This window comes from Salvelinus alpinus, chromosome 27 (assembly GCF_045679555.1).
Source record: "Salvelinus alpinus chromosome 27, SLU_Salpinus.1, whole genome shotgun sequence".
NCBI classification, from domain to species: Eukaryota; Metazoa; Chordata; class Actinopteri; order Salmoniformes; family Salmonidae; genus Salvelinus; species Salvelinus alpinus.
Window position 1 is genome coordinate 12,547,357 of NC_092112.1, and position 16,593 is coordinate 12,563,949.

General features: G+C 42.2%; 1 pseudogene; it reads left to right on the top strand.

The window, feature by feature from the left end:
* Positions 1 to 9,073: 9,073 nt before the first annotated feature.
* On the top strand, positions 9,074 to 15,705 carry LOC139555975 (acyl-coenzyme A thioesterase 1-like; annotated as a pseudogene).
* The last annotated feature ends 888 nt before the right edge of the window (positions 15,706 to 16,593 follow it).

The window sequence follows — 16,593 nt, forward strand, 5'->3', positions numbered from 1 at the left end:
CCGCAGTCAGGCAAATGACTGTATATATAAATGAATGATAGAGGCCTCTAGTGGCCAAAAGCCCGTATTACATGGGAAGCGCCATTGAGGGCTTCCACCATTTTAATGTAGCCAACTGGATGGGACGGACTTCCAACTTTATTGGCTGATCCCTCCTGGTGGACCCTGTTGGAGTCATGTCCAACCAGGTCATCAGGAGGATTCAGCCAATCGTGAAGAACAAAATTGACCACTTGAGAAAACCAGCTAGAGAGAATGGGAGAAAATCACCAAATCCAGATGAACAAAACTGGTACAGACATACCCAAGACGACTCAAAGCTCTAATCACTTCAAAAGGTTATTCTACAAAGTATTGACTCAAGGGTGTGAATACTTACAGTAGCAGTCAAAAGTTTGGACACACCTACTCATTCCAGGGTTTTTATTTATTTTGACTATTTTCTACATTGTAGAATAATAGTGAGGGCATCAACATGATGAAATAACACATATGGAATCACATAGTAACCAAAAAAGTGTTAAACAAATCAAAATATATTTTATATTTGATATTCTTCAAAGTTGCCACCCTTTGCCTTGATGACAGCTTCGCACACTCTTGGCATGCTCTCAATCAGCTTCATGACGAATGCTTTTCCAAAAGTCTGTAAGGAGTTCCCACATATGATGAGCACTTGTTGCCTGCTTTTCCTTCCCTCTGCGGTCCAACTCATCCCAAACCATCTCAATTGGGTTGAGGTCAGGTGATTGTGGAGGACAGGTCATCTGATGCAGCACTCCATCACTCTCTTTCTTGAGAAAATAGCCCTTACAGAGCCTGGAGGTGTGTTGGGTCGTTGTCCTGTTGAAAAACAAAATGATAGCGCGACTAAGCACAAACCCAATGGGATGGAGAATCGCTGCAAAATGCTGTGGTAGCCATGCTGGTTAAGTGTGCCTTGAATTCTAAATAAATCACAGACAGTGTCACCAGTAAATTAAAAACCACACCCTCACACCTCCTCCTCCATGCTTCACGGTGGGAACCAATAAGAAGTCTCTTCTTATTATTGGTGTCCTTTAGTAGTGGTTTCTTTGCAGCATTCGACCATGAAGGCCTGATTCACGCAGTCTCCTCTGAACAGTTGATGTTGAGATGTGTCTGTTACTTGAACTCTGTGAAGCATTTATTTGGGCTGCAATCTGAGGTGCAGTTGTAATGAACTTATCCTCTGCAGTAGAGGTAACTCTGGGTCTTCCATTCCGTGGCGGTTCTCATGAGAGCCAGTTTCATCATAGCTCTTGATGGTTTTTGTGACATCAGTTCTTAAAATTTTCCGGATTGACTGACCTTCATGTCTTAAAATAATGAAGGACTGTCGTTTCTTTTTGCTTATTTGAGCTGTTCTTCGCATCATACGGACTTGGTCTTTTACCAGATGGAGCTATCTTCTGTATACTAGCCCTACCTTGTCACAACACAACCGATTGCCTCAAACGCATTAAGAAGGAAAGAAATTTCACAAATTAACTTTTAACAAGGCACAACTGCTAATTGAAATGCATTCCAGGTGACTGCCTCATGAAGCTGGTGGAGAGAATGCCAAGAGTGTGCAAAGCTGTCATCAAGGCAAAGGGTGGCTACTTTGAAGAATCTCAAATATAAAATATATTTTGTTTGTTTAACATTTTTTTTGGTTACTACAAGATTCCATATGTGCTATTTTATTTTTTAGATGTTTTCACTATTATTCTACAATATAGAAAATAGTGAAAATAAAGCAAATCCCTTGAATGAGTGGGTGTGTCCAAACTTTTGACTGGTACTGTACATAAATTAGATATTTCTGTATATCAATACATTTGCACACATTTCTTAAAACATGTTTTCATTATGGGATACTGTGTGTAGATGGGGGAATTCAGGCTGTAACACAACAAAATGTGGAATAGGTCAAAGGCTATGAATACTTTCTGAAGGCACTGCCTTTACTTTAAAGGAGGGGGGCTCAGTCTGGCCTCTGCCTGGGGCCTCCAAATAACTAAGTCCGCCCCTGAATACGGAAGTGTTCTTAAGAAGCAGATACTAAACTACCGGACTGTTTCGCTAGCGCAGACTGGAATATGTTCCGGGATTCATCTGACGTCACCGGCTTCATTAATACGTACGTTGACGACGACGTCCTGACAGTGACCGTACGTACATATCCCAACCAGAAGCCATGGATTACAGGCAACATCTGCACTGAGCTAAAGGCTAGAGCTGCCACTTTCAAGGAGTGGGACACTAATCCGGACGCTTATAAGAAATCCCGCTAAGCACTGCGACGAACCATCAAACAGGCAAAGCGTAAATATAAACCCAGCCGCGAGCTGACCAGTGACGCAAGCCTACCAGATGTTTTCTATGCTTGCTTCGATGCAAGCAACACTGAACCATGCATGAGAGCACCAGCTGTTCTGGACGACTGCGTGATCACGTTCTCCGTAGCCGATGTGAGGAAGACCTTTAAACAGGTTAACATTCACAAGGCCACAGGGCCAGATGGATTACCAGGAGGCGTACTCAGAGCATGCGCTGACCAGCTGGCAAGTGTCTGACCATAGTCCCTGTGCCCAAGAACGCCAAGGTAACCTGTTTAAATGACTATCACCCTGTAGCACTCACATCTGTAGCCATGAAATGCTTTGAAAGGCTGGTTATGGCTCACATCAACACCATCATCCCAGACACCCTGGACACACTCCAATTTGCATACCGCCCCAACAGATCCACAGATGACTCAATATCTATTGCACTCCACACTGCCCTCTCCCACCTGGACAAGAGGAATACCTATGTGAGAATGTTGTTCAATGACTACAGCTCAGTGTTCAACACCATAGTGCCCTCCAAGCTTATCACTAAACTACCCTGCGGCTGAACACCTCCCTCTGTAACTGGATCCTGGACTTCCTGAAGGGCCGCCCCCAGGTAGTGAGGGTAGGCAACAACATATCCGCCACGCTGACCCTCAACAAGGGGCCATTCAGTGGTGGCTGCTTCGTCCCCTCTTGTACTCCCTGTTCACCCCCGACAATGATGAAACATCCTATAGGGAGGAGATCAGAGACCTGGCCGTGTGGTGCCAGGACAACAACCTCTCCCTCAACGTCAGCAAGACAAAAGAGCATATTGTGAACTACAGGAAACGGAGGGCCGAGCACGCCCAAATCAAATCAAATTTTATTGATCACATACACGTGATTAACAGATGTTATTGTGGGTGTAGCGAAATGCTTGTGCTTCTAGCTGCGACAGTGCAGTAATATCTAACAAGTAATATCTAACAAATTACACAACATATCCCCAATACACACACATCTAAGTAGGAATGAATTAAGACTACATCAATGATGCTGTAGTGGAGCATGTTGAGAGCTTAAAGTTCCTCGGTGTCCACATCACTAAGGAATGATCATGGTCCACACACACCAACACAGTCGTGAAGAGGGCACAACAATCTCTTCCCCTTCAGAAGGCTGAAAAGATTTGGCATGGACCCTCAGATCCTCAAAAAGTTCTACAGCTGCACCATTGAGAGCATCTTGACTGGCTGCATCATCGCTTGGTATGGCAACTACTTGGCATCCGATCGCAAGGCGCTACAGAGGTAGTGCGTACAACCCAGTACATATCTGGGGCCGAGCTCTCTGCTATCCAGGACCTCTATACCAGAGGAAGGCCCAATAAATTGTCAAAGAACCCAGCCACCCAAGTTATAGACTGTTTTCTCTGCTACCGCACGACAAGCGGTACCGATACACCAAGTCTGCAACCAACAGGACCCTGAACAACTTCTACCCCCCAAGCCATAAGACTAGTTCATTAACTAGTTAACCAAATAGCTACTCAGACTATCTACATTGACCCATTTTTGACTCATCACACACGCTGCTGCTACTGTTAACTATCTGTCACTTTATTTCTACCTATATGTATACATCTACCTCAATTACCTCGTACCCCTGCACCACAGGAGGTTGGTGACACGGGCTCGTGGTAAAGGCTGGAGCGGAACAAGTGGAATGGTATCAAATACGTCGAACACATGGTTTGTTGCCATTCCATGATCTCCGTTCCAGCCATTATTATGAGCCGTCGTCCCCTCAGCACCCTCTGCCCTGCACAGTACTGGTACCCCGTGTATATAGCCAAGTTAGCGTTACTTATTGTGTATTTATTGTTATTTTTATTATTACACGTTTTACTTTTCTATTATTTCTCTATTTTCTTTCTCTGCATTGTTGGGAAGGGCCCATAAGTAATCATTTCACAGTTAGTCTACACCTGTTGTTTATGATGCTTTGTTTAATTTGCTTTGATTTCTATTTGACTGTATCCCTGTGACTTGGCACAGACAGATAGCTTGACCGCGAGGGGAGGCGGGGCAGGCCAGGAAAGCACACACATAACAAGAAGTTATGCTTCTAAATGATGTATGACACTTGTATTTTTATGAATGTTTAATATTACGATTTTTGTATTTTGAATTTCGGGCTCTGCAATTTCACCGGATGTTGTCGTAGGTGTCCCGTTAGCGGTTCATGCGCCCAAACAGGACAAGATGATACTACACTTTTTCTGAAAGATGCTAGTCAGATTCCCATATCGATCAATGTGATAGAATCCTTTTCCAAAACATATGGTCTGTCTTAACATTAATAAATGTGAACTGTCAAAGATTGTGTGACACCCTCATATTATGGTTTTCCAGAGAAAGAAGAACTTACATATTTAGGCATAACCATTACTAAGTTTCAGAGCCCAGATTTACAACACACTTGTTACGCAAAAACTTAAGAATACTTTTCAAATATCTTCTTGTCAATCTTCTTAAAATGTGTGTTGCTAGGCAACAGTTTTAGCTAGCTATCTAGCTAGCAATGGCAATCATGTTAGTATATTTCGTACTGAGATTACTGTTCTAAAACATGTTCTTGCTTTTAAAATAATCTATACTGGACCATTTCAGATGAAGTCTGTGAGTGAATTGCACATGTTCAATTGCTTTCATGTGTCACGTTCTGACCTTTATTTCCTTTGTTTTGTCTTTATTTAGTATGGTCAGGGTGTGAGTTGGGGTGGGCAGTCTATGTTTATATTTCTATGTTTTCCTATTTCTGTGTTTGGCCTGATATGGTTCTCAATCAGAGGCAGGTGTTTTGTGTTGTCTCTGATTGGGAACCATATTTAGGTAGCCTGTTTTGTGGGTGGTTGTTTTCAGTCTTTGTGTGTCTGCACCAGATTTGTTGTTTTGTATTTTGAGTGTTCACCTTTATTAAAACAAGATAAACAATTACCACGCTGCACCTTGGTCCTCTTCTTCTCCTCCAGATGACGATCGTTACATCATGAGCTCATTCTCTCTCTGCCCAGAGTTTAGGACAAGGGGTTTAGAACAAATACAAGAACTTTGTTTTCAAGATTCAAACATTTCCAAGAACCTTTGAGGAATAACAACTTTGCTTAACTTTCTTCATAAGTCTATAGTTAAGGAAAAAATGGCAGTTAAGAAGACATTTCTTCTTAAGAAGGTTTTGTGAATCTGGGCCCAGACATTTAGAGGCTTACTAAATTTTAATGCTCTTATTAAAACCTCTCAGAAGTAGCTAAATCAATGGCTACAGAGGGGCTTATCTTTAATAAAAGGAAGAGTCCTAATAACCAAGGTTGAGATTATCTCTAGGCTAACATATGCCACTCTGTCTTTATATCTTGACGGTAAAAAAAGCAAAGAGATAGACCAGATGCTTTTCAACTTTCTGTGGAGAAACCGTACCCATTACATTAGGAAAACTGTTGTATTGAACACTTATGAGTATGGTGGGCTGAATTTTCTGGATTTTACTACCTTAAATAATAATTTTAAGATCAATTGGGTAAAACAATTCCAAAGAAGACCCATTTCTATGTGTAACTTTATTCCTCATCATGTCTTCTCTACTTTTGGTGGCCTTAACTTCATGTTGGTTTACAATTATAAAATAAATCACATTTTATTGATCACATACACATGGTTAGCAGATGTTATTGCGAGTGTAGCGAAATGCTTGTGCTTCTAGTTCCAACCGTGCAGCAATATCTAACATGTAATCTAACAATTCCACAACAACTCCCTAATCTAAGTAAAGGAATGGAATAAGAATATATGCACATACATATATGGATGAGCAATGACAGAGCAACATAGGCAAGATGCAATAGATGGTATAAAATGCAGTATATACATAGGAGATGAGTAATGCAAGATATGTAAACATTATTAAAGTGGCATTATTGAAGTGACTAGTGATCCATTTATTAAAGTGGCCAATAATTTCAAGTCTGTATGTAGGCAGCAGCCTCTCTGTGTTAGTGATGGCTGTTTAACAGTCTGATGGCCTTGACATAGAAGCTATTTTTCAGTCTCTCGGTCCCAGCTTTGATGCACCTGTACTGACCTCGCTATACTCACAATAACATCTGCTAACCATGTGTATGTGACCAATAAAATTAGATTTGATTTGGATGGTAGCGGGGTGAACAGGCAATGGCTCGGGTGGTTGTTGTCCTTGGTGATTTTTTTGGCCTTCCTGTGACATCGGGTGCTGTAGGTGTCCTGGAGGGCAGGTAGTTTGCCCCCGGTGATGCATTGGGCAGACCGCACCACCCTCTGGAGAGCCTTGCGGTTGTGGGCAGTGCAGTTGCCGTACCAGGTGGGGATACAGCCCGACAGGATGCTCTCAATTGTGCGTCTGTAAAAGTTTGTTAGGGTTTTAGGTGACAAGCCAAATTTCTTCAGCCTCCTGAGGTTGAAGAGGCGCTGTTGCGCCTTCTTCACCACACTGTCTGTGTGGGTGGACCATTTCAGTTTTTTCGCAATGTGTACGTTGAGGAACTTAAAACTTTCCACCTTCTCGCCTACTGTGCCGTCGATGTGGATAGGGGTGTGCTCCCTCTGCTATTTCCTGAAGTCCACAATCATCTCATTTTGTTGACGTTGAGTGAGAGATTGTTTTCCTGACACCACACTCCGAGTGCCCTCACCTCCCTGTAGGCTGTCTTGTCATTGTTGGTAATCAAGCCTACTACTGTTGTGTCGTCTGCGAAATGTATTACTGAATTGGAGGCATGCATGGCACGCACCCTTGTTGGGCCCCTGTGTTGAGGATCAGCGAAGTGGAGATGTTGTTTCCTACCTTCACCACCTGGGGGCGGCCAGTCAGAAAGTCCAGGACCCAATTGCACAGGGCGGGGTTGAGGCCCAGAGCCTCCAGCTTAATGATGAGCTTGGAGGGTACTATGGTGTTGAATGCTGAGCTATAGTCAATAAATAACATTCTTACATAGGTATTCCTCTTGTCCAGATGGGATAGGGCAGTGTGCAGTGTGATGGCGATTGCATCGTCTGTGGACCTATTAGGTCAGTAAGCAAATTGAAGTGGGTCTAGGGTGACAGGTAAGGTGGAGGTGATATGATCCTTGACTAGCCTCTCAAAGTACTTCATGATGACAGAAGTGAGTGCTACGGGGTCATAGTCATTTAGTTCAGTTATCTTTGTCTTCTTGGGTACAGGGACAATGGTGGCCATCTAGAAGCCTGTGGGGACAACAGAATGGGATAGGAAGAGATTGAATATGTCCGTCAACACACAAACTAGCTGGTCTGCGCATGCTCTGAGGACACGGCAAGGGATGCCGTCTGGGCCGGCAGCCTTGCGAGGGTTAACAAGTTTAAATATCTTACTCACGTCGGCCACGGAGGAGAGCCCACAGTCCTTGGTTGCGGGCCGCGACGGTGGCACTGTATTATCCTCAAAGCGGGCAAAGAAGTGATTGTCTGTAGACGTCGCTCTGATTTCCAGTCGTTTTTACCGGCTGTACTGTATGTAATAACACTTACGATTTTCTGGGCTAACAATGTAAGAAATAATACATAAAAAAGCTAAATACTGCAAAGTTTCCGAAGAAGCGAGGCAGCCCTCTCTGTTGGCGCCCTCTTGAGCTTTGACAAAGTTCCAGTGAAACTCTCTGCTTTTCATTGGCAGGTTTTCTTGTCATGGTCCTTAATTTCTAAGAATAATTTTTCTCCACACAGATATTATATATGGAATAATCGGGACAGGATTGTATAAAAATAAAAATACTTCTTTGTTTTTAGAATATTGGTTCCGTAATAATATTCTATTGGTGAGCCAACTGGTAAATGCAGAGGGTCTTTTACTTAGTTCTAAGTCATTCTTGTAACTTTACAAGATCCCTGTAACACCTAAAGATTTTGCAATTGTTTTAGATGCCATTCCCTCAGGTGTTGCTTTATTATTCAGGAACGTGTCGAGACCTGACCCTCAGAACATAACTACGATTAACCCTGTTGACTCATCAGCAGGAAATATTTGTTTTTATTTTAGTACATTCAACAACAATAGAGCTATATGAGTCTTGTTACAACAGGATGTTGTGTCATGCCTGATTGGAATGGTTTTATTGATATTATCTGTTGGGGAAAAGTTTGGACGTTGCACACACACATTAATTTGTTAATTAACTAAATGAAGGAAGTTTATTTAAAAAATATTCATAAATATTATCCTGCCAACCACTATATGAAGAAGTTTAAGAAAAACATAAATTCAAATTGTACCTTTTTGTAATGACCACCCAGAAACAGTGTTGCATCTTTTTTGGCATTGTATTCATGTAAGGAAACTGTGGCAAGACATCAGTAGATTTATAATGGAACACATTTATGAAGATTTTACACTTTTATGGAGAGATGTACTGCTTGGATTCTTTACCTACGATAGAAATAAGTTAAAACAATTTTATGTAATTCATTTAATATTTTGGGGGGGACACATTTCATATTCACAAATGTAAACTTTTCTTACCTTACAAAAATAAATGTAACTATATTTTAAGGCAATTCAATACTCTACCAACAACAAAGCTGCTATAATTATAAATGTGTGTATGTTGTTAACAATAATACATTTTAATTTAAATAGAAAAAACAACATTTAAGATACACTCGGATGTGACGATGTAAAACGTAATTCAAGAGCTGAGGGTTTAGGGCCGAGGGCTGTCTACTTTGAGTGTGGACCGCAGTGTTCCCAGTGCAGTAGATGGCAGCAATACACAACAATTGGTGTATTCTGCTATAAAACCTTGACGATGAAGAAGAAGAAAAATAAGTGGTCCCAAACAAACAACCTCTCCCCGCTTTTCAACTGGTCGTACAGTACAGCAACATTCCGTTCAATTGAACGTGTCAGAGCGTAAAAACGAACGCCGCCCTGGTTTCTACGGGTTCACAAAACAACAATGGTGTCCAGTTCGCAACAGGTTCGTTTTAGGCTTCTCCCCAGCCCTCGCTGTTTCTTCGACGAGCCACTACACGTGCAGGTAGATGGACTATCTCCGTACCAGAAAGTGGAGTTAAGGTCCAACCTCCGGGACGATAAAGGGGTCATCTTCAGAGCTTCCTTCGTGTATAAGGCAGGTGCTACAGGACAAGTGGACCTTTCCCGCTCTCCTTCTCTTGGCGGCAGTTACACGGGAGTTGAACCCATGGGCTTGTTTTGGGCCATGGCGCCCGAGACTCCACACAGCAAAATGTTAAAAAATAATGTGTTGGGTTCAATTATGGTGAATATAGATGTTCTGCATGGGGATACAGGTGAGCTCTTGGCCACAGCGACCAACGAGAGGCGGTTCATGACAGAGGGGGCGAGGAGGATACCGTTGGGCTTGAAAGAAGGAAGAATTCGGGCGGTCCTCTTTCTATCACCCGGTTAGTAATTTAGGCCATTCAAACTGCTCTCAAGTGGGAAATTGTATTTTTGTGTCCACAGGACCAGTATTAATAAACATTGCTATAAGGAAATGGAAATCCATTGATTGTATATACTGTAGGCCTACACCTCCATGTTTTTGTTAAACCAAAGGGCCAATATTAATTATGATTTAATTGTGCCAATGTGGTGGTGTGAGTTCTGAGAAAATAACAAATGACAATGTTAGATGTTCCATAGGCCTTTGTATTAGACGAGGCCAACTTTGCATTGCATAGGTATTATATAGGTAGTCATGCCAGAAACCAACAGAAACCTATACCCCCCCCCCCCTCCTTAGGTCAGGGTCCATTTCCTGGGGTACTAGATGTGTAAATTCTGGGTGGAGGTCTTTCAGAGGTCCGGGCCAGTCTGCTGGCTAACAAAGGATTCGTGGTTCTGGCGCTGGCCTACTACGGCTACCAGGACATGTCCAGAAACGTTCCTGCACACTTTGACCTGGAGTACTTTGAAGAGGCCATTACATTCCTGAGGAGACAGCCACAGGTTAGTGGAGGAAGAAGAGCAGGTGATCAGGCTAGTCATGTCCATGTAATGTCCAGGGCTGGGTGTAGAAGTGGTGATCAGGCTCGTCATGTCCATGTAATGTCCAGGGCTGGGTGTAGAAGTAGTGATCAGGCTCGTCATGTCCATGTAATGTCCAGGGCTGGGTGTAGAAGTGGTGATCAGGCTCGTCATGTCCATGTAATGTCCAGGGCTGGGTGTAGAAGTGGTGATCAGGCTCGTCATGTCCATGTAATGTCCAGGGCTGGGTGTAGAAGTGGTGATCAGGCTCGTCATGTCCATGTAATGTCCAGGGCTGGGTGTAGAAGTGGTGATCAGGCTCGTAATGTCCAGGGCTGGGTTTCCCAAAAGCAGCGTTGTACTAAAATCATTTAGTTTCAATGGAATTACAACGGACAAAATATGTTCTTAGTGCTACGATGCTTTTAGGAAACCCAGCCCAGCACTCTTACTCTGAGGAGACGGGCCATTTGTTCCATTAGAAGAAAATATCACCTTGAGGTTCCTCTCACTGAACTTGTATATTTTGTTAGCTGTGTAAAAGCTGCCATCTAGTGGCTGTTGTTTACTCTACATTAGGGCTGTCCCTACCCCCCAAAAAATCTACGTCGACCAAGAATCGTCTGTTCTTTCAACCAATAGATTTTCCATATACAGTTGAAGTCGGAAGTTTACATACACTTAGGTTGGAGTCATTAAAACTCATTTTTCAACCACTCCACAAATTTCTTGTTAACAAACTATAGTTTTGGCAAGTCGTTTAGGACATTTCCTTTGTGCATGACACAAGTAATTTTCCGAACAATTGTTTAAAGACAATTTAAACAATTGTTTTATAAAAAAGTTTTATAATTCACTGTATCACAATTCCAGTGGGTCAGAAGTTTACATACACTAAGTTGAATGTGCCTTTAAACAGCTTGTAAAATTCTAGAAAATGTCATGGCTTTAGAAGCTTCTGATAGGCTAATTGACACAATTTGAGTCAATTGGAGGTGTACCTGTGGATGTATTTCAAGGCCTACCTTCAAACTCAGTGCCTCTTTGCTTGGCATCATGTGAAAATCAAAAGAAATCTGCCAAGACCTCAGGAAAAAAATGATAAACCTCCACAAGTCTGGTTCATCCTTGGGTGCAATTTCCAAATGCCTGAAGGTACCACGTTCATCTGTACAAACAATAGTACGCAAGTATAAACACCATGGGACCACGCAGCCGTCAAAAAGCTCAGGAAGGAGATGCGTTCTGTCTCCTAGAGATGAACGTACTTTGGTGCGAAAAGTGCAAATCAATCCCAGAACAACAGCAAAGGACCTTGTGAAGATGCTGGAGGAAACAGGTACAAAGGTATCTATATCCACAGTAAAATGAGTCCTATATTGACATAACCTGAAAGGCCGCTCAGCAAGGAAGAAGCCACTGCTCCAAAACCGCCATAAAAAAGCGAGACTGGTTTGCAACTGCACATGGGGACAAAGATCGTACTTTTTGGAGAAATGTCCTCTCGTCTGACGAAACAAAAATCTAACTGTTTGGCCATAATGACCATCGTTATATTTGGAGGAAAAAGGGGGAGGCTTGCAAGCCGAAGAACACCACCCCAACCGTGAAGCACAGGAGTGGCAGCATCATGTTGTGGGGGTGCTTTGCTGCAGGAGGGACTGGTGCACTTCACAAAACAGATGGCATCATGAGGAGGGAAAATTATGTGGATAAATTGAAGCAACATCTCAAGACATCAGTCAGGAAGTTAAAGCTTGGTCGCAAACGGGTCTTCCAAATGCACAATAACCCCAAGCATACTTCCAAAGTTGTGGCAAAATGGCTTAAGGACAACAAAGTCAAGATATTGGAGTGGCCATCACAAAGCCCTGACCTCAATCCTATAGAAAATTTGTAGGCAGAACTGAAAAAGCATGTGAGCAAGGAGGTCTACAAACCTGACTCAGTTACACCATCTCTGTCAGGAGGAATGGGCCAAAATTCATCTGACTTATTGTGCGAAGCTTGTGGAAGGCTACCTTGAAACGTTTGACCCAAGTTAAACAATTTAAAGGCAACGCTACCAAATACTAATTGAGTGTATGTAAACTCCTGACCCACTGGGAATGTGATGAAAGAAATAAAAGCTGAAATAAATCATTCTCTCAACTATTATTCTGACATTTCTCATTCTTAAAAAGAAGTGGTGATCCTAACTGACCTAAGACAGGAACTAGGATTAAATGTCAGGAATTGTGAAAAACTGAGTTTAAATGTATTTGGCTAAGGTGTATGTAAACTTCTGACTTCAACTGTATAGACACATCCAATGTTATTTAATCAAATCAACTATATGCGCTGAGCTCTTCTGATGCTTTAAGCGAACTGTTTGAAATAATTAAGATACACAAATGACTAGAGGGAGTCTGACCGCAATTGATTTGATTGTGCCGCCTGGGTCAGACTTTCTGCGTTGTTAAAAAAAAAGAAGAAGACAGCGAGTGACTGTGTGACTAGCACCCGTTGTCTCTCTCTCCTCCTGTTTTATGGTTGCGCGGGAGGTTAAGGGGAAGTTAGATGTGTGGAATGAATTTGACTAGTTGTGGAAAATACTGGAGATCATGCAAAATAATTAAGGAACAAGCACTGCTTGTTATGTGTGCCTATTTTTTTTTTGTTCAAGCGAATTAGTCAATGGTCGCATTATTTTAAAAGAACTAAAATGCTTGATTGCATTTCACATCATGAATGACTCGTATGCTGTTTGATTACATGAACGAATAAATGATTTATTGATAGAGTAGCCTATGTAAGTTTTCAAATATAGGCCTTAATAAGTTACGTTATTCAGACTAAACAGGATGCTCTCTCAGGCCTACAGCTCGATGGTGGTTATACAACAAGGCTGCTATACTAAGTCTACTAATGATAATGACATTACCTATTATTATAATGATGATCATAATAATAGTAATAAAGGAGGAGTTCAAGGAAAAAGGAGGGTTATTAATTTTTATATTTTTTTGACAATTTGGAACAGTGTAAACAACACTAAATAAATTAGAAATAATATCAGAGAGGCTGGTCTAACGGGGAAAAAAAGTGTAAAACCTTTATTACAACATAGTAAAGATTTAAAAACAGCTGAATTTGTGAAATTGTTGCGTGAAGCTTGGTGCTCACCGAATCCGTAGGCTATCGGCCAAACTGTCGATCAGGCAACAGAAGCAGGATCTGTTTTATTTCTGTAGATATATTGATGATTTATAAAGCCAGGCACATTTAACAATTAGGCTATTGATTTATAGAACTAAGTTTGGGTTTCCTCACTTTTCTTAGACAATAAGGCAAGGGTGGTTTTCTCATCTCTTAACTCCGCTGCTGCCTCTGTAACCGATGTGAAATGGCTAGCTAGGTAGCGGTGGTGCGCGCTAGCAGCCTTTCAGTCGGTGACGTCACTTGCTCCGAAACCTTGAAGTAGTGGTTCCCCTTGCTCTGCAAGGGCCGCGGCCTTTGTGGAGCGATGGGTAACGACGCTTCGTGAGTGACTGTTGTTGATGTGGTGCAGAAGGTCCCTGGTTCGCGCCCGGGGCGAGGGGACGGAATAAAGTTAAACTGTTACACCTCCGCTGCATTGTTCTCAACACCAATATGCTGGCTAACGTTGCTATTATGCACATAGCAACATGGTCTAGGAAAAGGTGCCAATTCAACAGCGCACTAGTGTGTTTCAGAACCGTGAACAGCGACCGCTATCCATCGTGGGAGAAAGCGCATTTGTTATAAAATAATATACATTTTATTTGTGTTGCCACCATTGTTCTTACATAATATAACCATATACAATTTCAGTAGCACATAGACTGATGGGCTGTTCCATCCTAATGGCCTCCACAATGGATCAGTCCACTCAGACAGGCGTGAACCAGACAGGTGGCTTGGTCAACATGATTTAAAATATATAAATTTTTGTATTTATTTTGTTTGCTACTGCTCGACTAAAGAAATCTCGGTCGACCAACAGCCTATCGACCAGTCGACTAAATGGGATCAGCCCTCCTCTATACATATCAACAGAACAGCACAATTCATAACAATGGCACAACCCATAACAATGCTCTTTATGTGTTCAATTTTAACTATCTATTTATTGATTTGTCAAAACCAGTTTACCTTGATTGTCTGTAATGATTTTAAGTCTCTTGGCAAACCATTGTATTTTCCTCTAGGTCCAGGGTCCAGGAATAGGAATCCTGTCCATCTCGAAGAGTGGCGACCTGGCTCTGTCCATGGCTTCTTTTCTCTCTGGCATCTCAGCCACAGTCTGGATCAACGGCAGCAACGCTAATATCATGACGCCACTGCACTACAAAGACCTCGTCATCCCTCCCCTCATGCCTATCCTAGAGAACATCACCCTCTTACCGTCTGGCCACGTCGACGTCCGAGACACCATTCCGGACCCAGATACTGAGGGGAACCGCGGTTCTTTGATCCCAATAGAACGTTCCAGTTCTAGGTTCCTCTTCGCCGTCTCCGAGGACGACAGGAACTGGAACAGTTGTCTCTTTGCCCAGCAGGCCGCCGCCCGGCTGAGGCATCATGGGAAAGAGAACTTTGAGGTGGTGACGTACCCCAGGGCCGGTCATTTCCTGGAGGTGCCCTACATGCCCCACTGCCCGTCTGGTTTCCACTCTGCGGCGGGTAAAGTGGTGGTGTTTGGGGGGAAGTTAAAGCCCACCATGAGGCTCAGCTGGACCTGTGGAGGAGGGTCCAGGAGTTCTTCAGGACACACCTGAAGGACAGCAGCAACACTGGCCAGAAATCTATGTTATAAACTAAAGGGTAAGACACACAGGGATGGACTTGGGCCTGTCTGGGCTAAAGATAAGAATATGTTTCTAAACACATCTACATTAATGTGGATGCTACCATGATTGCGGATAATACTGAATGAATAATGATGAGTGAAATAAAAGTGACTCCAAAATGATAAAATGCGTTATTTACCATTAATTTCTATTGGGCAGAAAACAATCTGAAACACAACCTAAACAAACAGCAAATGCATCCAACAAATTTGTATGAGATAATCATTGTGTGCTAGGAATATGGGACCAAATATGTAACTTTTTACTACTTTTTAATACACATAAGTGAATTTGTCCCTATACCTTTTGGTCCCCTAAAATGGGGGGACTAGGTACAAAAAGTCCTGTAATTTCTAAACGGTTCACCAGATATGGATGAAAACCTCTTCAAATTAAAGCTGACAGTCTGCACTTTAACCTCATAGTCATTGTATCATTTCAAATCCAAAGTGCTGGAGCACAGAGCCAAAACAACAACAAATGTGTCACTGTCCCAATGCTATTGGAGCTCACTGTGTTGTGTTGTATTATAGCCAGGCTGTAGGCTATACTAAATAAACATGCTATATAAACTCCCAGTAATTTATTAGATGACCCACCAACGTTTCCACATCAGTGTCTTCATCAGGGTGTAACATACAGCAGAACACGTGTGAATGTGCCTATACGCTGTGCTTTCTCTTCAGAAAGCTACAGTACAACAGAAAAGGTACGATTTATTTTTAGCTAAAGAGAAACTGTAGCTGTTTAGAGTCACCCACATGCAGTCCACCTGCTATCAATGAATACACACAGAAATCACAAGGTTACACAATGTGATATTGATTCGATCCATAGACATAAATCAATAGAGCGATGTATCTCTGTGAATGAGATAATTCAAGATGTATTTTCTTTTCGATTTAAAACACTTTAATATTAAGTGACAGGAAATATTGAGAGAGGAAATGTCCACCTTCTTTTGAACTAGCAATCGCACTTGTCTTTTGTTACCAGCATTAACTCTGCTGATAGCTACTTCATTAAGAAAACATTTAGTCACGAACGTTGTAAGAATCGGACCAAAATGCAGCGTGGTTTCGGTTCATCATCTTTATTACGTGAACCGGCAAAAAAACAATAAATAACAAAATGAACGTGAAGCTATGCAGTGCTCAAGGCAACTATACACAAACAAGATCCCACAAAAACCCAGTGGGTAAAAGGCTGCCTAAATATGATCCCCAATCAGAGACAACGATAGACAGCTTCCTCTGATTGGGAACCATACCAGGCCAACATAGAAATAACAAAACTAGAGTACCCACCCTAGTCACACCCCGACCTAACCCAATTTGAGAATAAAAGTCTCTCTAAGGTCAGGGCGTGACACATTT